This window comes from Macaca mulatta, chromosome 13, assembly GCF_049350105.2.
Source record: "Macaca mulatta isolate MMU2019108-1 chromosome 13, T2T-MMU8v2.0, whole genome shotgun sequence".
Classification (NCBI taxonomy): Eukaryota; Metazoa; Chordata; class Mammalia; order Primates; family Cercopithecidae; genus Macaca; species Macaca mulatta.
The window spans coordinates 76,232,859-76,259,545 of NC_133418.1; the positions used below are offsets into that span (position 1 = coordinate 76,232,859).

The 26,687-nt window shown below is 45.4% G+C and overlaps 1 protein-coding gene across 1 annotated transcript in view; it reads right to left on the reverse strand.

The window, feature by feature from the left end:
• Nucleotides 1–18,031, reverse strand: part of STON1 (stonin 1) — a 64,479-nt gene extending 46,448 nt beyond the window's left edge. The window contains exon 1 of the mRNA XM_015112322.3: nucleotides 17,918–18,031. The gene's annotated coding sequence lies outside the window, so the exon portion shown is untranslated. The remainder of the gene's footprint in view (nucleotides 1–17,917) is intronic.
• Between the last annotated feature and the right edge of the window lie 8,656 nt (nucleotides 18,032–26,687).

Here is a 26,687-nt window from a genome sequence, read left to right on the forward strand (position 1 = left end):
CATTACTGTACACGTGAGTTCATCTCATTATCCTGTAGACAAGATTAAACTCTTCTCCTTCCTATTAACCCCAAATTAACCTCCTCCTGGCTTCTATCTATGCTCTGGGAGATATCAACTAAATCTAAACACTTTTCACTTACCCATCCTTCAGATAACTTGAGATAAACAGCTGGCATTGATGGTTTGCACTGAGATTTCTAGAAGTCTTCCCTGAGATCAGGGCACATTTTCAGTGTATCCCTGAAAGCACACTGCCCAGCTCGCTTCCATGCTTGTTTCCTGGTGATCTCAGGCCAGCTTTGACCCCACACTACCATGGGACACTGACTGCTGTCCCTGCCTCAGGGCTTCTCATCCTGGCCATGCCCCGTAGCTCTGTGTTTGCTTAACAACCAAGTCATGGCCTCCTGCCTCACTTTAGGCAAACTCTGGTCCATCTCTTGGTTTCATCTTTGCAGCTCTGCCCTGTGCTAAGGGCCTGTCATGAACACACTGCATGGTGAGGCTTAAAAATCAGAGTCCCAAATTCACGTCACTGATTGTAAAGCACTGGTCATTTGACTTTAAGCCTAATAATAATTGAAGTTAGAATGTTCAGTGGGCATTAAATATTATCTTTTCTAACATTTCATTTGAGAGATGAGGAAATAAGAGTACAGAGAGATCAACTGATTCATTTGGAGTAACATAGCTGAGAAGATAAACATGAGCTCTAATCTTATTTTCTAGCCCCATATTCTTTACACTGTAGTTAAAAGGAAGTAAGGTTATATTATGCCTCTCTTCTGTGTGTATTTTGGAGTAAATTTTCCATAGTCTGTGTGGATGTGCATTCATTCTTTATTTGACTCAACAGAAACTCACTAAGCACCTACTATGTGCTTTGTAAATATTCTCAGTAAGATTTGAAGTAAGCTTCCCATTGGGATCTATGTCTTGGTGTGTGTTCATGCAGAGTGGTGAAAGGTGTGTGTGAATTGATTCTTGTATGGCCAGGCACAGCAGATCATACCTGTAATCCCAGTACTTTGGGAGGCCAAAGCAGGAGGATTGCTTGAGGCCAGGAGTTCGAGACTAGACTGGGCAACATAGCAAGACCCCCATCTCTAAAAATAATAATTCTTTCATGCATTCATTCAACAGCAATAACTGAGAACTCTTACAACTATGCCATACACTGCTACAAGTAAAAACACATCATAGTCCTTTAGCTTAGGGCATTTTTTGTCTAGGAGACAATTCTGAAGTACTTTGCTCATGTGATAAAGCCAAATCCAGTGTTCTGTGGGACGCAAAGCCAGATGCCTTATCAAAATTGGCAGGAATGATGGTGGCAAGTGTCCATAATTGTGATGGGGGGACAAAACTGCAGGTCCTGGAGGACTCCAAAGACCTCATGGAGGCATGAGCTTCCGAGCTAAATCTTGAAGGCTGATATGCTCAGGCAGAACAGAGTGCACAGAGCTGAGTGTGTGTGCAAAGACAGGAAGGGAGGAGAGAATCTGACTGCAGAGAGACAGCCGGGCTGGAGCCAGGAGTTAATGCAGGTGACACAGGGAGAGAACTACAGGCAAGTGAGGTCGAAGAAGCCATTCTGTCTCATGTTAAAGCTTGATTTTATCCAAAAGAAAATGAGGATGCAGTGAAAAGACTTAAAAGAGACAATAAACAGGATCAAATCAGAATTTTAGAAAGAGCAGAGGACAGACTGGAGGATGGCAAGGCCAACGGCAAGAATGTTAGATAGGAGGCTACGGCAGAAACTCGGGTAAGACACGAGGGTTGAAACCTGACAACTCTGCCCCCACACATTTGTTTTTTAAGTATGAAATATAAGAGGAGAGGCCGGGCGCGGTGGCTCAAGCCTGTAATCCCAGCACTTTGGGAGGCCAAGACGGGCGGATCACGAGGTCAGGAGATCAAGACCATCCTGGCTGACACAGTGAAACCCCGTCTCTACTAAAAAATACAAAAAAACTAGCCGGGCGAGGTGGCGGGCGCCTGTAGTCCCAGCTACTCGGGAGGCTGAGGCAGGAGAATGGCGTGAACCCGGGAGGCGGAGCTTGCAGTGAGCCAAGATCATGCCACTGCACTCCAGCCTGGGCGGCAGAGCGAGACTCTGTCTCAAAAAAAAAAAAAAAAAAAAAAAAAAGAAATATAAGAGGAGAGAAGGAATTGTTTTTCATATACATCTCTCATGGCATGGGGAAATTTCCCCAAAGCTTTGCAGAACTGCAACATCACCCTCATCATTCTTCACAGTGACTTGGTGGCCCCAGAAAGTGATGGCAGCCTTAGCATCATGACCAATCGTGATATGTAGGTACCTGAATCAGAGCAGCTGCTCAGTAAGTGGGGTTAAAGGTATGAGCCATATACATCACAAGGGGGTGGAGGTAGAGAAGTCCTAAACAAAGTGAGGTCACTGCCGGGAAGGAAAGAGAAGTCAAGTCCAAGCAAAGTAACAAATCAGAAGACAAACAGAAAATTTCCAGGAAGGATAAGGTTAAAGGAACTAGGTGATACACAGCCATGGAGTGAGGAGCACAGGCAGATGAGGAAACCAGTAAAGGAGCCAGTGCCTGTCTGGTGAGGAGATTCTGTGTGTCTCCATCTCCGAAGGCAGAGAGTGACTGAGGCAGCCCTCAGAGAATCACGGAAAGATGGCCCCCCTGGTTAGACAGACAGCAAGCCGGCCACGAGGGGCAGGAGTTTGCAGCAGGGACACATGGCTGGCCAGGGTCTGCACACCCGTGTGGGTACGCACATGTGAGCAGTTAAGTCAGAACATCTGGCAGGGATGGGAATATGTGGGTGCGGAGGAGGCCAATACCGACAAGCAGGGGCTGTTGAAAGCTGGCGAAACCCCATCACATGTGGTATAGAGCCATTCTCGCTTGGAGTTTATAGTCAGATGATTGATAAAGATGATGTCAGATGCCCAAAATAACTATTTCCTGCCTTACTGAAGAAAAATGTTGACCTAGGCAAGTCCGAGCCTATGAGACAATTCCCAGGAAAGCCTGATCACATTTTTTTTAACAAGGTAATTTTTTCTGAAAATCAGGAGCACCTGACCACCAGTGTTCTACTGAGAATGACCTCAACTAGGCACCTTCTGCTGAAGCCAAGACTAACAGAGGCATCGGGATTTTCACAAGATGTTTAAGGCTCTGCCTTAAGCCACAAATGAGCAACAGGCCGGGAGCTGCAGTAGGAGAGATTCCTGGTTGCAAAGGATTGAGATTAAAATTTTTCTCTACGTTCGTGTTAACACTAAACGGAAGCCAACAAAAACAAGGTTTGTAGCATCAAACCTTATGGCCAGGCTCAGTGGCTCATGCCTGTAATCCCCACACTTTGGGAGGCCAAGGCAGGTGGATCATTTGAGGTCAGGAGTTCAAGACAAGCCTGGCCAGCATGGTGAAACCCCCATTTCTACTAAAAATACAAAAACTAGCCAGGTATGTTGGTGGGCGCCTATAATCCCAGCTACTAGGGAGGCTAAGGCAGGAGGATCGCCTGAACCCGGGAAGCAGAGATTGCAGTCAGCCAAGATCATGCCATTTCATTCCAGCCTAAGCAACAGAGCAAGACTCTGTCTCAAAACAAAACAAAACAAAACAAAAACCTTATGGCCTTATCATCCTTCCAAACTGTCCCTGAATAAGAGTTACCATAAACTAGGAAGAAAACATTCAAAGGTATGAACAGAGGCCAACGTGTCAGCCCTTTCTCTGAATTTCTGGGCCATAGCTGTTTTAAATTAGATTATCAATGCTCAATTTCTCATGAAACTCCTGACTTAGCTCTGCAATGGAAAAGCTATTTTTGTGCTCTGAGCCACAGATATTTACATGAAGGCAAATCCATAATTCCAATTATGTTTTATTTTCATGATAGTCTTTTCCTCTACTTAAGAAGTCATGATCAGAGGTCTAGACAGACAGACAGACACACACACACACACACACACACAATCCGAAGAAGAAAAAAAAAGAATAGTCATAGCTATCGTCATTATTATTATTTCTGATGAGACACTTGCAAAAAGCAACATGCTCTGAGCCAAATACAGATTCCACAGGGCCCAGATAAATGACTGCTATAAAACAGGCAGATTTTAGGTCTTGTAAAATTCTCAAAAAAATACCTTCAGTTTTTCTATCTCCTCCAGCCACCCCTTTGCTGATTCCCTACCCCCACCTACTCCTCAATCACTTGGGGACTTCATGATCCCTCCTGGGAAAACCTAGTCCCAGAAGTGGATCTAGCTGATATTTACATGTTACATAGTCTCTCTGGGGTCTTTGCATTTAAAATGTTATTTTTGTCGGGAGCGGTGGCTCATGCCTGAAATCCCAAAACTTTGGGAGGCCGAGGCGGGTAGATCACCTGAGGCCAGGAGTTCAAAACCAGCCTAGTCAACATGCAGAAACCCCATCTCTACTAAAAATACAAACATTAGCTGGGTGTGGTGGTGTATGCCTGTAGTCCCAGCTACTTGGGAGGCTGAGGCAGGAAAATTGTTTGAACCCAGGAGGCAAAGGTTACAGAAGGTTATAGTGAGCCGAGATCCCACCCAGCCTGGGCGATAGAGCAAGACTCCATCTCAAAAAAAAAAAAAGATATCTTTAAAAATGAAATAAAGAGTTTTTATCTCCTAAAAGGCAGGAGCACCAACAAATAAGGCAAAGAGCTATTTCTGGTTAAGAGGGACATGGTTCTTAGTAACAACGCAGCTACTCTATAGAAAGATCCAGCGATAGGCTGGGAGGCCTACTAATAGCTTGTACAGAAGCAAAATAAACTGGCTGTCCAAAAAGTTTCAGGAAATTCATCCAAAATAAATCTAAATTGATTACCAAAAAAATCAAGATATGGTTGGGTGCAATGGCTCACACATGTAATCCCAGCACTTTGGGAGGCCGAGGCAGGTGGATCACCTGACATCAGGAGTTTGAGATCAGCCTGGCCAACATGGTGAAACCCCATCTCTACTAGAAATACAAAAATCAGCTGGGCATGGTAGCGGGTGCCTGTAATCCCAGCTACTCAGGAGGCTGAGACAGGAGAATTGCTTAAACCCGGGAAGCAGAGGTTACAGTGAGCGGAGATTGCACCACTGTACTCCAGCCTGGGCAACAGAGTGAGACTCTGTCTCCCAAAAAAGAAAAAAGTCAAGATATTAGGAGTAACCATGGCCACTCCCCAAAAGGTCTCTGATTAGACCTTTTTTTTTTTTTTTTTTGAGACAGTCGCCCAGGCTAGAGTGCAGTGGTGCGATATTGGCTCCGCCTCCCAGGCTCAAGCAATCCTTGTGCCTCAGCCTCCTGAGTATCTGGGATTACACACATGAACCACCATGTCTGGCTAATTTTTGTATGTTTATAGAGATAGAGTTTCACCACATTGGCCAGGCTGGTCTCGAACTCCTGGCCTCAAGTGATCCACCCACCTGGGCCTCCCAAAGTGCTGGAATTACAGGCTTGAGCCACCATGCCTAGCCTGATTAGGCCTCCTGAAACATAATTCTACTTTGAAAGAATCAGAGTAGGGGAGTGGAGATGATGGGAGGAAATTAACATTTGTGAGCATTAACATAATGCTTACAATAAGGTTATATTATTTCCAGTTATCTCAATCTTCAGAACCTTTTGAGGTAGATTTTGTTATTACTGTTTTACAAAGAAGACAATTTATCCCCAGAGGTGTTAAGTAACTTGCCAAAGGTCACGTATCTAATTAGTGGCAAAGCTTGGATTCAAACCCAGATCTGCTTGACTCCAAAGCCCATTTCTTTCCCATTGTCACTGACAGAGGGACACTGATAAAGCTGTTAAAAGGGCCAGAGGAGAAGGCCAAGGACTATGGGGAAAATATATTTGTGTAGACTTCTTTCAGCATTATAAATAGGCTCCACTAATATTGATCAACATTCCCAGAGATGGAATCAGCCACAAGTAAAGAATCAATTGCTCAATGTAAACGTCTGCACTGTTAGAAACACACGTACACATGCATGCCCAGCAGAAACAGAACATCATCTTCACATCCAAGGACAATAGGAATTTTTCCACAGGTTTTTTCTTTTCAACATAGATGTAAGTTAAGATGGTAGTTGAGCATGAGGTTTTGATCTACTATAGAGAATCTAAAGGACAGCATTTAGGGACTGGAAAGCATGGTTGGGAAATTCAGGACTTTTCTGGACTGAAAACATTGGACAGATGAGGGTGAGACACCACAGTAAGGGTGCAGGGTTTCAGATGGTGGCAGTGGCACACAGTATTATTTATTCAGACCTCTTCTCTGCCGCATTCTCTTAGTAGCAGGAGATTTCACATGCAGGAGCCAATGTACATGTATTTACTTTGCTGTATTCTGTGTGTGTGTGTGTATGTGTGTGTGTTTTGAGATGAAGTTTCACTCTTGTCACCCAGGATGGAGTGCAGTGGTGTGATCTCAGCTCACTACAACCTCCATCTCCTAGGTTCAAGTGATTCTCCTGCCTCAGCCTCCCAAGTAGCTGGGACTGAAGGTGTGCACCACCATGCCCGACTAATTTTGTATTATTATTTTTTTTTTAAGTAGAGATGGGGTTTCACCATGTTGGTCAGGCTGATCTCAAACTCCTGATCTCAAGTGATCCACCTGCCTCAGCCTCCCAAAGTGCTGGGATTACAGGTGTGAGCCACCACACCTGGCCTACTTCGCTGTATTCTATTTTACATATAACAAAATAAACTTTTTTTTTTCTTTTGAGATGGAGTCTCACTCTGTCTCCCAGGCTGGGGTGCAGTAGCAGGATCTCAGCTCACTTCAACCTCCGCCCCCGCCCAGGTTCAAGTGACTCTCCTGCCTCAGCCTCCTGAGTGCTGGGATTACAGGCACACACCACCATGCCCAGCTAATTTTTGTATTTTTAGTAGAGACAGGGTTTCGCCATGTTGGCCAGGCTGGTCTTGAACGCCCTAACCTCAAGCAGTCTGCCCACCTCAGCCTCCCAAAGTTCTGGGATTACAGGCGTGAGCCACCGTACCCAGCCCAAAAGAAACGTTTAAATTAGGAGTTAAGAATCTCAGTCAGTATGACAGATTGGGTAGAAATATCCCTCCATATAGGAAAAACTCTCTAACCGTGTTTTTCCTCTACTCTCACACCATAGTAATCACCAATACAGAAGAAGACTTCTTGTGACCAAATGTGTGGGGGTTTTTCCAAGTACACCAAGCAACAGACACCAGCTGGGTGTCCTCTAATGAACTGTCTACCGTGAGATAGTGTCAGATCCCATAGGCTGAGGGCTCAGTTCCCAAGACTGCCCCTCTCCACATGCCAGTCACAAGTCTAAGCCTCAGGAACTTCTGACTGACCCGCTTCAAGTTGAGGCTCAAGACCGTGGTCCTTGGGTTCACCTAATTTGCTGGAGCGGCTCACAGAACTCAGGGAAAGTTACTTAGATTTACTGGTTTACTATAAAGAATACTGCAAAAGATACAGATGAGGGGATGTGTAGGGCGGTATGAGGAAAAGGGCACGGCCCTTCCGTGCTCTGCCTGGGTGCACCATCCTCCGGGAACCTCCCTGTGCTCAGCTATCCAGAAGCTCCATGAACCCAGTCCTCCCGGGTTTTTACGGAAGCTTCACAATGTCAGCATTCCTTCCTCCAGGGCATTGGGCATAACACTGTCATAGGCAGAACATTCGATTCCTGCCTTGGGGTAAGTGAAAGGAGGGCAGGAGAAGCTCAGAGGGCTGCCTCTGAGGCCTAACACATCCAACGTTACAACAAAAAAATTGTAACAAGGGCTATGGGGCGTTATGAGCCAGGAACCATGGACAAAAAATAGTATATATCATAACACCATATCCTCCCATCGAAACACTTCAAAGCACTGAACAAAAATATGATAACAAAAATATCATCTAAAACTTAGATAAAGTAGAAATCTCCAGGTACCAGAACTACAGGGAAGTGGAAGTTAGGTCAGTGCATGGAAGCTGAGGCCAAGGGGCTCACAGAGAAATCCACAGCAGCAAGAGGCCTGAATAGCTGGGGGCTGGGGCTTTAATGACCATATGTGCAGTGAGAGGGGTCCAGGAGATGGTCACCTTACACCATGAGCTGTCAGTGAGGCACTTACAAAAAGCTGGAGGTCATAAAAAGCTACTCCATATGTGAAATAGGTCTAGAGGAACATCATTTACTAATCTGAGAAAACAGCCAGAAAGCTTGTCATCTGCTTGGGCAAACAGTAGAAAATGAGTGGCCTATAAAATTGGAAATCAGGCTTGTAGTACATGTAAGAAATGAGGTTAAATGCATACAGTGGCTCACGCCTGTAATCCTAGCACTTTAGAAAGCTGAGGCCCGGGGATCGCTTGAGCCCATGAGCTCAAGACCAGCCTGGGCAACATGGTGAAACCCTGTCTCTACAAAAACACAAAAATTAGCCAGGCGTGGTGGTGCGTGCCTGTAGTTCCATCTGCTTGTGGGGGCTGAGGCTGGAGGATGACTTTGAGTCAGGGAGGTCGAGGCTGCAGTGAGCCAGTGAGCCATGATCACACCACTTCATTCCAGTACAGCCTGGGCAACAGACTGAGACCCTGTCTCAAAAAAAAAAAAAAAAAAAAAAAGGACCAGTCAAGGTAGCTCATGCCTGTAATCCCAGCACTTTGGAGGCTAAGGCAGGTGGATCACCTGAGGTTGGGAGTTCAAGACCAGCCTGGCCAACAGAGCGAAACCCTGTCTCTACTAAAAATACAAAAATTAGCCTGGTGTGGTGGCACGCCCCTGTAGTCCCAGCTACTCAGGAGGCTGAGGCAGGAAGATCGCTCGAACCCAGGAGGTAGAGGTTGCAGTGAGCCAAGATCACACCACTGCACTTCAGCCTGGGTGACAGAGCAAGACTCCATCTTCATCTCAAAAGAGAAAACATATATCATAACACCACACACATGTTAAAACTTGTATGATGTGGCTAAAGCAGTATTTAGAGGTAAATTTATAGATTTAAATAAATTTACTGAAAAACAAAAAGTAAGCTAGGCATGAATTCAAGTAGCTAGAAACAGAAGAAATGTAGATAAAAGTAAAAATAATGAAAAACAAAAAATATAGACAAGAACAAGCTGTTTATTTGAAAAGACTAAGTAGTAGACCTCTATATTAATAAAGAAAAAGAGTTGTCACAAATAAACAATATTAAGAATAATAAAAGGGCAAGGAGTGGTGGCTCATGCCTGTAATCCCAATACTTTCAAAGGCTGAGGCAAGAGGATTACTTGAGGACAGGAGTTTCAGACCAGTCTGGTCAACATAGCAAGACCTCCCCATCTCTACAAAAAATACAAAACTTAGCTGGGCATAGTGGTGCACACGTGTAGTCTCAGCTACTAGGGAGGCTGAGGCAAGAGGATAGCTTGAGCCCAGGAGTTTGAGGCTGCAGTGAGCTACGTTGGTGTCACTGCACTCCAGCAGTGAGTGACACTGCTGTCACCTGTCTCTAAAAAATAAATAAATAAGCCGAGAGCAGTGGCTCATCCCTATAATCCAAGCATTTTGGGAGGCGGAGGCAGGCGAATCACTTGAAGCCAGAAGTTCGAGACCAGCCTGGCCAACATGGCGAAACTGCATCTCTACAGAAAATACAAAAAAATTAGCTAGGTGTGGTGGCACACACCTGTAATCCCAGCAACTCGGGAGGCTGAGGCAACAGAATTGTTTGAACTTTGGAAGTAGAAGTTGCAGTGAGCCGAGATCACACCACTCACTCCAGCCTGGGCAACAGAGTGAGACTCTGTCTCAAATAAATAATAAGAAATATAAGCTAGATTCTCAGCACCATAGGAAAGGTAATTAAAAAAATTAAAAAACAAAAAAGATAGAGGCAGTATTTATAAAGCCCTAAGAGAAAATTACAAATAACTATGCTAAGAAGTCTAAGAACACATGAATGGATCATCTAAACTAAATTATCAAAACTGAATCAAGAAGGAATAGAAAACCTAAATCCAGCCGGGTGCAGTGGCTCATGCCTGTAATCCCAGCACTTTGGGAGGCCAAGACGGGCAGATCACGAGGTCAGGAGATCGAGACCATTCTGGCTAACACGGTGAAACCCTGTCTCTACTAAAAATACAAAAAATTAGCCGGGCGTGGTGGGGGGCGCCTGTAGTCCCAGCTACTCGGGAGGCTGAGGCAGGAGAATGGCGTGAACCCGGGAGGCGGAGCTTGCAGTGAGCCGAGATTGCGCCACTGCACTCCAGCCTGGGTGACAGAGTGAGACTCTGTCTCAAAAAAAAAAAAAAAAAAAGAAAACCTGAATTCATCACTAATCATTTATGAAACTGAATCACCAAAAACTCAACCCATATATCCTTTATAAGTAGTTCAGATGACTTCATAATGAGTTTTAACAAATTTTAAGAAACATATAATCTTTATCTCTTACAAACTAGTTAAGAAAAACATATATGCCAGCCAGGCACCGTGGCTCACACCTATAATCCCAGCACTGTGGGAGGCTGAGGCGGGGGGATCATGAGGGCACGAGTTCGAGACCATCCTGGCTAACATGGTGAAACTCTGTCCCTACTAAAAATACAAAAAATTAGCTGGGTGTGGTGGCACATGCCTGTAATCCCAGCTACTCAGGAGGCTGAAGCAGGAGAATTGCTTGAACCCGGGAGTCGGAGGTTGCAGTGAGCAGAGATCGTGCCACTGCACTCTAGCCTGGGAAACAGAGCAAGATTCCGTCTCAAAGGAAAAAAAAAAAGAAAAACATATATGAAAGAGGAAAAGCCACTCAACTTACTTAATAGGGGTAATACAAGCTTGATACCAAACAATGTAAGAACAATTTTCTTTTTCTTTTCTTTTTTTTTTTTTTGAGATGGAGTCTTGCTCTATCGCCCAGTCTGGAGTGCAGTGGCATAATCTCAGCTCACTGCACTCTCCACCTCCCAGGTTCAAGTGATTTTCGAATCTCAGCCTCCTGAGTAGCTGGGATTATAGGTGCATGCCACCATGCCCAGCTAATTTTTGGCATTTTTAGTAGAGATAGGGTTTCGCCATGTTGGCCAGGCTGGTCTTGAACTCCTGACCTCAGGTGATCTGCCCGCCTCAGCCTCCCAAAGTGCTGGGATTATAGGCGTGAGCCACCACACCCAGCCAGAGCAATATTTTAAAAAGAAAATTCTAGAACAACTTCACTTACGAACATTTGCAAAAATCCTAAATAAAATACTAGCAACTGATACCCTGCAGAATAATATACCTGTATATGTATATTTATGTACATATGTTTCAACATAATTAATACACTTATTTATCACATTGTAATATCAAGAAAAAATGATCATCTCATATAGTTATGAAAAAGACATTAAAGTATTAAGTAAAATCTATACTCAGTCATGATATAATTTTTACCTTGTTATAAAATATTAAGAAAAGAGCAAAGTTCTTAATTTAATAAAGACTATCTACTGAAACCTTAAGCAAACTTCATGCTTAATGGAGAAACTTTAAGAGCAGTTAAAGTTAAAGACAGTAAGAAGACAAGGGTGCCTGCCACCACAGTTCTATTGAACACTGTCCTGGACCATCTACCCCAATGCAATAAGGTAAGAAAAAGAGGTAGGAGTCACAGAAATGGAAGAGATAAATTATTGTTGTTTTATGATTGTCTATATAGAAAATTCAAGAATTATCTATATGCAGACTATTAGAACTAATAAGAGAATCAGCTGGGATGCTGGGTAAAAAACAAAATAAAAAATCAGCAATGTTTGCTTCTATGGGCCAGCAAGTAAACTAGAGAATATACTAGGACAAAAGGTATTGTTTAAAATATCAACAAAATCTATAAGAAGTAAATACAGCAAAAGTTGTAGAAGACATTTATAGGGGAAATCACCAGTAATCATTCACCTGAATAAAATGAGAAGCTAGGAAGAGCCAGCATTGAAAAGATGTCAGTATTAATTGAACGCAATTTCAAAGAGAATCTCAACAGGATTTTCTATGTGTGTGCAACTAGACAAACTAACGTTTATATAAACTGGTCAAATCCAAGATGGCTCAGAAATTCTGAAAAAATATAAAAGTAATCATAATAGCTAACAATTTTTGTGTTCTTCCTTATATAGCAGGTATCATTCTAACTTTTTTTTTTTTTTTTTTTTGAGATGGCATCCCACTCTGTCACCCAGGCTGGAGTGCAATGGCACGATCTCGGCTAACCGCAACCTCTGACTCCCAGGTTCATGCTATTCTGCCTCAACCTTCCGAGTAGCTGGGATTACAGGCACCCGCCACCACGCTTGGCTAATTTTTGCATGTTTAGTAGAGATGGGGTATTACCATGTTGGCCAGGCTGGTCTCAAACTTTTGACCTCAGGTGATCTGCCCACCTTGGCCTCTCAAAGTGCTGAGATTACAGGCATGAGCCACCACACCTGACCTACTCTAACATTTTCATGCACTATCTCTTCACAATATCTTTGTCATAGATACTATCATTATTTATATTTCATAGATGAGACTGAGAGAAACTGTCAACTTACCCAAGGTCACACAGCTCACTGGGTAATCACAAATCCTCACAAATTTGTTTTTTAGGCTTTTTGATTTATTTTTTGAGACAGGATATCGCTCTGTCACCCAGGCTGGAGTGCAGTGGCCTGATCTCAGCTCACTGGAACCTCTGCCTCCCGGGCTCAAGTGATCCTCCCACCTCAGCCTCCCAAGTAGCTGGGACCACAGGGCACGCCACCATCCCCAGCTAATTTTTATATTTTTTGTAGAGGCAGGGTCTCATCATGTTGCCCTGGCTGGTCTCAAACTCCTGTGCTCAAGCGATCAGCCCGCCTCAGCCTCCCAAAGTGCTAGGATTAGAGGCGTGAACCACCATGCCCAGCTACACAAATTTGTGTAATCACAAATGCTCACTGACTGCTGGGTAGGATAAAATTTTCTAAATCCATACCTAGACATACCTGTGGAACATTTTAGAGAAAATCTTACAAGCTACCAGGGAGAAGGCAGATTATAATAAAGTGACAACCATATGTGATCAGATTTCTTGTCCTGACCTCAGTTGATCCCCCCACATCAGCCTCCCAAAGTGCTGAGATTACAGGCATGAGCCACCGCACCCAGCTGAAAGCCTTCCTCTTAAGGCATGTTTGTTATGTAATGGGCCAGGGGCTCTAAGAATGCTGATCCTTCTAGGGATCTCAAGGTACCTTCCACAAAGAGAATGGATGAGTGATCCCTTCTCAAGGAGGAGCTTGCCTATGAGGGGACATGGTAGTAGAGGATGTCAGCATTTTTCCCCAGAGCTCTCCCCAGAATCGCTCACACTAAATATTTCCATCTCACCCAATCAAACTCACCAATGCATGGGATCATCCACATAGCCAAGCTTTCAAAAGATAATCTGTTGCTGTGTTTTCACAGTAATAAGCATCCAGCAATGAGCTTTTTTTTCTCTTTCTTATTCCATGGTAAACCCTTGACTTACCCTGACATTCCATGTAACACACAGGTACATTTAAGCCTGGGGGTGCTTTCCCCAGGTCTTTCTACCCATCACACTGTCCTGCCGCCGCAAAGAACAATGACACCCTGTAATTTGCAGAGCTCTAAAGACATAATTTGCCTGATCTACTTTAAAAATCTTGCCTTGTACTGAGGATTGATCCAGAATCCCTAAGGTTCCTGGAATTCCAGGCTGGCCAGGAAGCCTCCATGGAATTCTGGATTCTTCTGGTGAGTAGAGCTAGCTTGCAAGGAAGGGGTGAGCTACCTCTAAATCTGGAGCAGTTACCAAAGACTTCTTAAGAGAAGTGACTGGGGGAGCTGGAACAGATGGGAGGCATTTTACATTTTACATATCAGTGTGTTTTTGTTTTTGCTTTTGTTTGTTTCCCCACCATCCCACCCCCACCCCACCACCCCTTAGGAAACAGGGTCTCGCTCTGTTGCCCAGGCTGGAGTGCAGTAGCGTGACCATAGCTCACTGAAGCCTCCATCTCCTAGGCTCAGGTGATCCTCCCAGCTCAGCCTCCTGAGTACTTGGGACTCAGGCATGTGCCACATGCCTGACTAATTTGCCCTACTTAGTCTTAAACTCCTGGACTCAAGTGATCCTTCCACCTCAGCCTCCCAAAGTGCTGAGATTACAGACACGAGCCACGGTGCCCATCAGTTCTTACTAAAGCATGAAACATTTTCACTTTCCTTTTCTACTTTTTCCTTATAATTAAAATAATAATAATACATGTGCAGGGAGATGGTAGACAGTAGTGATAGAGATGCATAGACTTTAGCCACTGACCTAAATTCAACACTTGATTCCAGCACTTAGTGCTGTGTGACCTCGGATGAGTTACCCTTCTGGTTCTAGTTTCTGAAACTCCATAATGAAAATAATAGTACTACTTACCTCAAAGAGTTTTCAAATGAAATACCATATGTAAGTGCTTAGTTATCAGTAAATGTTAGCTATTATTATTATAAAATTTGAGAAATGCAAGTACGAAGAAAATAAAAAAACAACTATACTCTCACCATCCATTTTGATGCATATAATTCCAGTATTTTCTGGATGTTTTTCAAAGAGTAAAATTATAGTGCTTTCTATTTTATAATTTGCTTTTAAAAATTAACTCCAGGCCAGGCGTAGTGGCTCACACCTGTAATCCCAGCACTTTGGGAGGCTGAGGCGGGTGGATCACCTGAGGTCGGGAGTTCAAGACCAGCCTGACCAACACGGAGAAACCCCGTCTCTACTAGAAATACAAAATTAGCCGGGCGTGGTGGCACATGCCTGTAGTCCCAGCTACTCAGGTGGCTGAGGCAGGAGAATCGCTTGAACCCAGGAGGTAGAGGTTGCAATAAGCCGAGATCGCATCATTGCACTCCAGCCTGGGCAAGCAGAGCAAAACTTTGTCACACACACACACACACACACACACACACACACACACACACACACAAAAGTCCTGTGTAATTCAACATTCTTATACAACACGATTTTAAAAGGTCACATAGTATTCCTTTGGGCTACTTTACATCTTTTTTTCCTTTTTTTTTTTCTTGAGACAGAGTTTTGCTCTTGTTGCCCAGGCTCGAGTGCAGTGGCACGATCTTGGCTCCCTGCAACCTCGACTTCCCAGGTTCAAGCGATTCTCCTACCTCAGCCTCCTGAGTAGCTGAGATTATAGGTGCCTGTCACCACACCCAGCTAATTTTCCATATTTTTAGTAGACAGGGTTTTATCATGTTGGCCAGGCTGGTATTGAACTCTTGACCTTAGGTGATCCACCCGTGTGGCCTCCCAGAATGTTGGGATTACAGGCATGAGCCACTGAGCCCGGTGTACATCTTTTTTTTTTTTTTTCTTTTCTCAGATGGAGTCTCACTCTGTCGCCCAGGCTGAAGTGCAGTGGCATGGTCTTGGCTCACTGCAACCTCCATCTCCCAGGTTCAAGTGAGTCGCCTGCCTCAGCCTCCCGAGTAGGTGGGATTATAGGCACCTGCCACCATGCCTACCTAATTTTTGCATTTTTAGTAGAGACAGGGTTTCACTATGTTGGCCAGGCTGGTCTCGAACTCCTGACTTCATGATCTGCCCGCCTCGGCCTCCCCAAGTGCTGGGATTACAGGCAGAAGCCACTGCACCCAGCCCATCTTTTTTCTCTTAAGAGATGGGGTCTCACTTTGTTGCCCAGTCTGGTCTTAACTCCTAGCCTCAAGCGATCCTCTGGCCTCCACTTCCCACAGTGCTAGGGTTACAGGCATGAGTCACCACACCTGGCACTTCACAGGCATGAGCCACTGTGCCTGGCCTTTTCCTTTTTTATTTATTTGTATCATTTTGCTTCTTAACCATCTCTTCCTTCCTTGCTCTCCACCAGTCCCACACTTCATGTATTGATATTTCCAACTCATCTGACTTGTCCAGATGATCAGTGGCTGCTTTCTGTGGCTGTCTGGAGATACAGCCTTCATCTCACCATCCTGACCACCTGCTCCTTAGGTCCAGGCCCCCGTGGCCTTCATTACATCCCCAGCCTCTCCTCGGACTGCTGGGCAGACTCTTGTGCCCATGGCAAACCATCCAGTTTAACAATATTTCATGAGGTGGTGCAAAAGCTGGACAAGGCAGAAAGGCAACTTTTCTCTAAACTGTATAAGGTTGACTTCCAGGATATTAAGTGAACTATTAAAAATTCTCAGGAAGAGGAAGAGACTAAAGATTTTTATCTGAGCACAGTACATTGTTTTTCTAAGCAACAGGGCCAAACAAGTTCAGAATTTACGGACTTACTTTTTTTTTTCTTCTTTTTTTTGGATTTACTTTTTGAATGGAAGTCACAACATTTGCCTATCAATTATTTTTTTTTTCTTTTTTTTAGACAGAGTCTTGCTCTGTCGCCCAGGCTGGAGAGCAGTGGTGCAATCTCAGCTCACTGCAACCTCCGCCTCCCAGGTCCAAACGATTCTTCTGCCTCAACCTCCCGAGTAGCTGGGATTACAGGTTCCCGCCATGCTGCCCAGCTAGCTTTTGTATTTTTAATACAGCCAGGGTTTCATCATGTTGGCCAGGCTGGTCTCGAACTCCTGACCTCAAGTGATCTGCCTGCCCCAGCCTCCCAAAGCGCTGGGATTACAGGCATGAGTCCCCGTGCCCTGCCTTAATAATGTTTTGAGACCACAGTAAAACATAACTGATTCATACCAATGGGGAACTGTCAAACTGAATCAGTGGAGAGAAGTGAATTACATCCTTTTTAACATAAACTTTTATTTCCAGTAGAACTCAAATAAAATAAAATCTTTATTTCCAAATGGTCCAATACTTGGACCTGTTTTTTAAGGAGTTGTTCAGAATATGATCTACTACACTTGTTACTACCACATTTATTGTTTGTAAGGAAACAGGAGTGGCTAAAGTTTTGAGAAGTGTGTTCTTCCTAAAAACGTAAAAATTCAACATCCCCCAGCAACCACGCTCACACAGTTCGCTCCTTGGTAGAGCTTTTTCTTCCCACTTCACGTGGAAGAAAACCCCAGCTCAGGCTGCTCCCGGCTGCTCTGGTTCCGAGTGTGCAGAGGTTTGCAATATCAGCCCCAGGTCAAGCCCTGAAAAATCTCTCCAGACTCCAGACTTGATCTGTCCAGACCCATCTGAGAATTAATAGGCTCCCCATCGTGCCCAGAGAAGCAAGCCTGTCATGGAAACACTGATTCAATCATAATAACTACTGACATAAAAACCACATAAATGAACTAAACATTTCTTCCACCCAATCAGAGTCTAGGGGAGGCCATAGCTTCAGGATTAAAATAAGTAGGGCTGTTTTTATTATGTGGTCCAGCTCATTTGAGCCTCTCCCATTGCCTTGTTTTCACAGCTCCCTTTTATGAGAAAGAAAGTGAGAGTGGGGGAGTTGGGAGGGAGACTGGAGCTATGCAGACGGGAATGCCAGGCTGGGAATACCAACAGTGTGGTGCATGTCAGGCAAATTAAAACTTCTAGCCTGGAGGAGGCTGTAATCGTGTTTGCGGTTAGTCTGAAAACAAACTACACTGAACTTCTATCTCCCAGGAAAACAGTCGGGTGTGGACTGAAGTCAAAAATTAGTATTTTTAGCAAGTATTCTCTCTCTTCCGTTTATTATTTTCTTCCTTCTTCTGTCTTTAGATATTAGAAACGCTAATTACATGAAGTATCATTATTATTAGAAGAAAGCACAGTTAGAGGGGTTAAAAATAAAAAGATGCCAAACCAACAGAAACAGTGCATTCCTAAGGAGGAATATATTTTAATTTTTCCCTGTACCCACGAGGTTTGTGGGCCCAAGGGACCCAACCCCGATACCCAGTGAATGGTCTTACCTGCAGGAAATGTTTGGGCCAGTGTGGTGCCCCCGCGGCTGTGGCCCGGTGGCCTGACTCCTTGCCTGCCTTCCAAGGCAGGTGGGGACTCCGGGCTGCAGGCGCCGGCTGAGGTCCCAGCTGAGGTCCCAGGGAGCGGGAAGGGGGCAGCAGCCCAAATAACAGCAGCCAGAAAGAGGAGGGAGTCTGGGGGCGGGAGAGAGACACAGAGGCCCCGAGGGAGGCGTGAAGGACGCAGAGCTGGTGGCCCGGGTCCGAGAGGTCGAGGGGCCGCGCGCGGGTGAGAACGAGCCCCGGCCCTCGCCCACGGAACTTAGTCGATATTCTTTTTTTTTTTTTTTTTTTTTTGCTGTTTGAGTTTTCTCTTTAGAGTCAGACCCCAGTCCCAGCAGCAGCCTCAGAACAGAGGGGAGGCGAGGAGTCCCTGCCGGGGGACCACCCCTCTGCGGGCCCCAGGGCGCCCCTGGGGGCAGCCAGGGCGGGCGCGGGGAGATGGGGAGGCGCCGAGCGGCCCTGGAGACGCCCGTGTCCCGGGGCGCCCGCAAACTTTCCCAGAGACGGCAGGAGGCCCCACCCTGGAGAGGGGGGTCCCAGGCCTCTCCGTCTCTGTCCCCCGGGGCTGGTCACTCACCAGCAGCGCGGTTGGAGCTCCGATTCTGGCTGCAGCCATCCACACCGGGAGGAGGAGAAAGAGGAGGGAGAGGAGGAGGAGGGGCAGGAGGGCCCGGGGCCGCCGAGTGGAGGGCGGGGAGGGGCGGCCGCAGCTCAGTGACTCCTCCCGCTCCCGCCCCCGCCCCTCCTCCCCTGCTGAGCCTCCCTTCTCTCTTCACGCCTTCTTTCCCACCCCGAATCCCCCCAAGTTTTTCTGGTGTCCGACGCTCCATTCTCTTCCCTCCAGCGCATCTTCTGTCCCCGAGTCTCCAGCCTCCCAGAGGAGGGGAGAGCGCTCCCTCCCGCAAAAGTCGGGGGGCAGAGCGGGGGGGCAAGTATATGAGTTACGTTTCGATGCCCCCTTGAAGCAGATAGCTTGGACCCTTGGGAGGTCTGAAGTCACCCAGCACCCCCAGACCTTGTCCTCACCTCTGGGTGGGGATGATGGAGGGCCTTTGCGGTCGTGCTTTCTAAGTTGCTTCATGGAGTTTTGTTTTGTTTTGTACCCCCCGCCTCACCCCACTCCCCACTCCCTACCCCCCACCTTGTGATTAGGAGAACTAAGAATTACTAAAGCCCCACCTTCCTGGGCGAATCAATCACAGCAGGAGGAAGGACACAAGACAGCTTAGTGAGGGCCAAGCTGTGGGGGCGGGGAGGAGGTAAACGCGTCCAGATGCCTCCTCTGTGCTGCCTGCAGGGTGCAGGGAGAGGGAGAACGGGCGTTGTCCTCCCAGGAGAGGCTGCAGGGTGGCTCGTAGTCCCTATTCCATCACCTGCTGGCAAATGACTCTAGGCAAGTCACTTGGCATCTCAGCCTCTTCCTCAAGTGGGGCTGCCTCAGTGGGAGCCAGTCAGAATGAAGGCACCCTCCCCAAAACCCAGGACGGGAGACTGAGCTGAGTTTGAACAGGCTCAGAGGGGAGAGAAAAGGGCATTTAAGGTCCCAGGGCATGGTGCTTTGGAGGTTGGCAGGACTGGAAGGCTTAGGGGAAGTGGGCAATGTTTCGATGGGAAGGTGGAGCTGGGAATGAAGCAGAATATAGGAAATCCCTGAAAGTTTTTAAGCGAAGGTGTACAATAGGCACCCAGTGAATCCTTGAGGATTCGAAATGACAAATAAGAAATACTAGTTTAACAGTGTGCAGGATGGACTACCTGGGAAGAAAGCGGTTGCATCCAAGGAGAGGGGTTAGGAGGTCCCGGTGAGCATCTCAACTTGAAGTACTATGCTGGAAAGTGGAAAGGAAATGAATTTTTTTTTTAATCATAAATTTCCTTGAGGAGCTGAGCTAACTCATAGGCAGTGCATCCAGAGTTGGTGAAAATGAGTGAACACTTCCTTGTATTTGCATAGCAGTGTAATTCTCTTTTAAATGTTCTTTCAGGTGTAGCCTTGTTTTTGACCTTGGAGTTCCCTGGTGAAATGGAAATATAGTCAGTACCCTATTTGACCCCCAGCCAGTGTTAAGAACCTGCCCTCAGGGCTTTGAGGAAGGAAAGTGACATTCCAAGAGGGCACTTCTCGAAAGCCTGAAATCACACAGCCAGGATCTATTTAGGATACTTTTATTCTCAGATAAAACTACTAATTGTGCTTATGCTTAATATATCCTAAACACAGAAAAAGGCACTGGTTTCTCCTCAGCTTCTCATTTCCTCCAGCTACCTTCCAGTAATGGTTAAGAGTTGAGGAAGGGCAGGTGAGAGCCTAGGGAATAGGAAGTCAACTGACTGGCTGGTTAACTTGTCAGAGATTGTTCCATGGAAACAGACAGGTACTGGACCCTGGTAAGGAGCTGAGAGAAGTGGAGCAAGAAGGACACAGGAAGCAGGACGAGGAGGAAGGGAAGAAAAAGAGAAGTGGCAACTCCTCTTTGTTGTCCTCATGCTTTGACCCCAGGCATTTTGGGGTCCCCAAATTGAACCCCCAAATTGAACCTTTTGGGTCCTATGTCCAGCCCACCTTTCACCGTGTGAGTGGGTCTTCCACAGAGGTCAGCTCATCTCAGAAACCACCACGGCTAACTGGAGACAGGACTCATGCAGGAAGCAACACCACATTTGACAAACAGTAATCATCACTGCATTTACAGCGTTCTGTATGCACCTTTTAAATTCTGTCATCTTTGAAAGAAGCAGTAGGGCCTTTATTAGTGGGTAGCCACCTGGTGAAAGAAATCTCTTTTGGAATCTTTGACACTTCTGCAAAGCAAATAGGCCCATAATTTTCTAAAGACTAAATACAGTTGGTTGAAAACCATTTTGTCTTTTGCAAAGGACAGGCCTTCCCCCTCTGTGTGATGCAGCATTGCCCCAAAGGTTGCCAGTTTCATGAATGAAGATTTATTTCTTGAAACTCCACCACGTGTTTCCAAAGGATCCTTTCTGGTAGTGTCCCTTTGTATCAAAATCTGGTGGTAAACAGCTTAGCCTGGCCTCAATAGTTAAGCCACCACAGCCGTTCATCACAGCTGTGACCTCATTTTACTCCAGTTACTGTTCTGTCTCTTGCTTTACAATAAGTAGACCCTCAAACTATGTCATTCTCCTTTTTATTAGCAGATTTCTCTTTCCTGGCAGCTTTTTCATGGAAATATTTAGAACTTCCCAACTGTTTAACAAGACATCCCCAAAGTATCTGTAGATAATGACCTAATAGGTGATTAGCTTGGAATTCCTCAAAACTCACGTCAGCTGAAGCTGTCAGGATCATTTAATATACATTCAAGGGGAGGGCTAAGTCCTAAATGCTTCGTAGGAACATTCCTCTCTAAAAACTTGGCAAGAGCAAATCTCTATTTACATTATAACACTCATTCAAACTATGGTTTTTTGGCTGGGCATGGTGGCTCAGGCCTTTAATCCCAGCATTTTGGGAGGCTGAGGCAGGCAGATCACCCGAGGTCAGGAGTTCAAGACCAGCCTGGTCAATATGGTGAAACCCCATCTCTACTAAAAATACGAAAATTAGCAGGGAGTGGTGGCGGGCGCCTGTAATACCAGCTACTCAGGAGGCTGAGGCAGGAGAATCACCTGAACCCAGGAGGCGGAGGTTGCAGTGAGCCAAGATAGCAACACTGTAGTCCAGCTTGGGCAACAGAGCAAGACTCCATCTCTCTCTCTCTCTCTCTCTCTCTCTCTCTCTCTATATATATATATATATATAGTTAAAATAGTTAAAATGAAATCAAAAAAATTTAAAAATCACCATCTTGAGTACATGGTGCATTTTGCTCTGATGTTTGATAAACACACACAGAGTTTTTTTTTTTATTTTTATTTTTATTTTTTTTAGCTATAAGTAAACCCAAATACTCTTTGGATGGAAAATTCCAAAGATAAATAAAAAGCCCACATCTTCACTGAAAATGCCAAATGAAATCAATGATACTTAGGAGTATGATAATCAGTTCAGAATGGCTCAAGATTGACTGTCCTTTGTCCTGAGATGGGATACTCTTGAGTGTAGTTGAGCCACATTGATCATTGCTACAGCTGGCCAGTCCCTTGGCTTGATTCCTAAAATGTATCCAGCTTTCATTTATTGAAACCCTACTGTGTACAAGACATTCTCCTAGGCACTGTGGGGGAGTAAGTATAAGGCACAGTTCCTGCCTCACATCTGTTGCTGTTAAGGAAGATGGCATGCATGAGAATAACTACATGAGACATGTTGACAATTTACCACAATACAAGAGGTTTCCTAAAGAAATATAGGAAAGCTGAAGAAAGGAAGAATATTCTCCACCATCTCAGCAAGACGTATGTGAATGACATTTTGTTCTTAGTTAACTGATCCGTGCTATTTCTATTCTTGGGCCTATAAGATGTCACCACTAAGCTATTCCACTACTATCTAGTGTTTAGGGAAGCAGTGGGGTTGAGCTGAGAGATAATTAAAGCCACTGGTAAAACAAACACAAAGGTTCTATATGAGGAGATACCTTTTGAGGCCCCTATACCTGCAAACAAGCCAACAAATTCCAGTATGTTTCCATCTACCAGTCGATTATTTCGATTCTTCTAATCCCCCCCCCCTTTTTTTTTGAGACAGGTTCTCATTCTGTCACCCAGGCTGGAATGTGGTGGCACACTTTTGGCTCACTGCAGCCTCCACCTCCCTGGTCACAGGTGATTCTCCCATCTCCGCCTCCTGAGCAGCTGGGACCACAGGCACGTGCCACCACATCCAGTTAGTTTTGTTGTTGGTGTTGTTGCATTTTTTAGTAGAGGCGGGGTTTTGCCATGTTGCCCAGGCTGCTCTGGAACTCCTAGCCTCAAGTGATCCCCCCACCTCGGCCTCCCAGAGTGCTGGAATTAACAGGTGTGACCCACCGCGCCCTGCATATTCCTCTTCTTATAAAGAGTTATCCTAATGCTCTCTAACCACTTTTTTTTTTTTTTTTTTTGAGATTTGGAAGAGCTATAATGGGTTTTCCTGCTCCAAAGCTTTGATTGCCAGTTAATTTCCTAATTTGGAGCTAACTACTAAACTGCTTAAAAATTTAAGACAAAGAGGCAACCACTTACTGTCAAGCTTTCCATTTATTGCCATGGTATCTGAGGACATGGCTCTTAGCCGAGAACAGAAGCTTCCTCTTCTATCATAAAACAAACTATTCCCTTGTTAATATGGCTCTCCCAGATGTTTTCTTAGCCATCATCAAATATGTCGCTATCTTCATATGTAAAAGTAACAGAAGAGTTTGAAGCGTTTTAAGATCTGAGAGCAACTTCCAGGGTTAATGCTACATCAAACCATAAACTGCACGTTTTTCTTTCTGAATTCATATGTTCTTTATGAATTATAAAGGCTTAAATTCATAGCCATTTGGAGAGAGCCTTTTGTTCCAACTCTTTTGGTGGCTTTCTTAGCTAACTGGGTCTTCAATTATTTTTCACTTTTGTTTAGAAATGGTGTAGCTGAGTTTTGTTTTGTTTTGTTTCAAAGGGTAATGAACTTAGAAAGTGGTCGTGTTGTTAAAAAGTATCTGTGTTAGTTAAGCCGGGCATGGTGGCTCATGCCTGTAATCCTACACTTTGTGAGGCCAAGGCGGGTGGATTGGGTGGATTGCCTGAGCTCAGGAGTTCAAGACCAGCCTGGGCAACACGGTGAAACTCCATCTTTACTAAAACACAAAAAATTTGCCAGGCATGGTGGCATCCACCTGTAGTCCCAGCTACTCAGGAGGCTGAGGCACTAGAATCCTTGAACCCAGGAAGCAGAGGCTGAAGTGAGCTGAGATTGTACCACTGCACTCCAACCTGGGTGCCTGGGTGACAGCGCAAGACTCTGCCCCTGCCTCCCCCTCCCCGCTTCCCTCACCCCAAAAAAAGTATCTGTGTTAGTTGAACTGATACAGTTTCTTACAAAAAACAATGGAGAATCCAGTTGTATCAGCTTTGCAAATTGAGTATTGTGTGTAACAACTAAATTGGGGGAGAGGGGTGGTGGCAACCAAGGATATGATAAAACAACGGTTTTTTAACAGTTTCTTAAAGTGTGCCTGGAGGCTCTTACCCCTTCAACCCAAGATCGCTGGGTTTGCTATTGAACACAGTGTGAATGGTGCCCTCCAGAGCTGTGCAACCAGGTAATTTACTCCCCCTCTTCCTATTAAATACCTTTTTTTTCTCCTTTGAAATGTCTTTTTTCTTTTTTTTTTTTTGAGATGCAGTCTCCTTCTGTTGCCCAGGCAATCTCGGCTCACTGCAACCTCCGCCTCCTGGGTTCAAGCAATTCTCCTGCCTCAGCCTCCTCAGTAGCTGGGATTACAGGCTTTCGCCACCACAACCAGCTAATTTTTTCATTTTTAGTAGAGACAGGGTTTCACCATGTTGACCAGGCTGGTCTCGAACTCCTGACCTCAAGCGATCCACCTACCTCAACCTCTCAAAGTGCTGAGATTACAGGCATGAGCCACTGAGCCAGGCCTCATTTGAAATTTCTTATAACACAATTCCAACTTTTTTTCTCACTCGGAATTTCTTGTAACGTAAGCCCACTTTAATTAAAAGCATATTTATATATGCATGAAATAAAAAGCAGGAACAAGCAAAAACGTTAATAGCTAAATCTCTGCTCCTGATACTTTTCATTTTCCTAATTTAAAAAAATTTTAGGCCGGGCGCGGTGGCTCACGCCTGTAATCCCAGCACTTTGGGAGGCCGAGGGGGGCGGATCACAAGGTCAGGAGATCGAGACCACGGTGAAACCCCGTCTTTACTAAAAATACAAAAAATTAGCCGGGTGCGGTTGTGGGCGCCTGTAGTCCCAGCTACTCGGGAGGCTGAGGCAGGAGAATGGCGTGAACCCGGGAGGCGGAGCTTGCAGTGAGCCGAGATCGCGCCACTGCACTCCAGCCTGGGCGACAGAGCGAGACTCTGTCTCAAAAAAATAAATAAATAAATAAAAAAAATAAAAAAATTTTAATATACACTTTTTAATAGAGATGGGATTTCCCTATGTTGCCCAGGCTGGTCTCAAACTCCTGGGCTCAAGCGATCCTCCTGCCTCGGCCTCCTAAAGTGCTGGGATTATAGGTGTAAGCCACCACACCTGGCCCAGTATTCCAGATTTTCAACAATAGGTGTGTAATATATAATCAGGAAAAAGCAGGAAGTTTTGTTTCAATTTTGAAAATTCCATCTTCTCCAGAAAGCAATGAATGATTTTTTTTTTTTTTGAGACACAGTCTCACTCTGTCATCCAGGCTCAAGTGCAGTGGTATGATCTCGGCTCACTGCAACCTCTGCCTCCTGGGTTCAAGCAATTCTCATGCCTCAGCCTCCCGAGTAGCTGGCATTACAGGAGTGCACCAGCAGGCCCGGCTAATTTTTATATTTTTAGTAGAGACAGGGTTTCACCATGTTGGCCAGGCTGGTCTTGAACTCCTGACCTAAGGTGATCCACCTGCTTTGGCCTCCCAAAGTGCTGGGATTACACACATGAGCCACTACTCCTGGCCTGCAATGAAGGATTAATTAAAAGTCTTTTTTTTTTTTTTCTGTTTTTCACTCCTATGCAGATTTCAATCCCTACTCTGTGCATAGACTGAGAATCTCCTCTTTTTGGGGGCAGGGGAGGGGACACAGACTCTGTCACCCAGGCTGGAGTGCAGTGTTGTGGTCTCGGCTCACTGCAAGCTCCACCTCCCGGGTTCAAGTGATTCTCCTGTCTCAGCCTCCCGAGTAGCTGGGACTACAAGTGGGTGCCACCACACCCAGCTAATTTTGTATTTTTAGTAGAGATAGGGTTTCACTATGTTGGCCAAGCCGGTCTCAAACTACTGACCTCATGATCCGCCTGCCTCAGCCTCCCAAAGTGCTGGGATTACAGGCATAAGCCACCGCACCCGGCCTCTTGTTTTTGGGTTTTTTTGAGACGGAGTTTCACTCTTGTTGCCCAGGCTGGAGTGCAATGGTGCGATCCTGGCTCACTGTAACCTCCACCTCCCAGGTTCAAGCAATTCTCCTGTCTCAGCCTCCTGAGTAGCTGGGACTACAGGTGCCCGCCACTATGCCAGGCTAATTTTTTGTATTTTTAGTAGAGATGGGGTTTCAACATGTTGGCCAGGCTGGTCTCAAACTCCTGACCTCAGGTGATCCACTGCCTCGGCCTCCCAAAGTGCTGGGATTACAGGCATAAGCCACCACGCCTGGCCGATCTCCTCTTTCACTTTCCATGCCACAAGAGGCCCAGACAAGAGAGAGAGAGAATTTGTTCAAGAGGTGGGCTGTAAACACAAGTAGAGGGTCAGGGCAGTCACTAGAAGGGCTTATGGAGTTGAGAAAGGGTTGTTTTAAGGATGAGAGGCACTTGATGCCCAGGATATTGAGGAAGGCAGATCCCAAGACAACAGCAGTGCTGCCATCCCAGAGATCAAATGAGACAGTCTGGAGCAGGTCAGATGGTTCTGGGAGAGAATTCCTGAAGATGGAAGTTGGCTGAACACCCAACTGACTTTGACCACACTGCGAGGAGCGTTATACATCCGGGAGAGAAGTTAGGAATAAACTAGTGATAAGTACTATAGAAAACATTGTGAATAATTTTTTAAAAAAAGACTCCAGGGAAAACAGTTGTACAAGAAAGGAAAACTAATCACAGTAAATT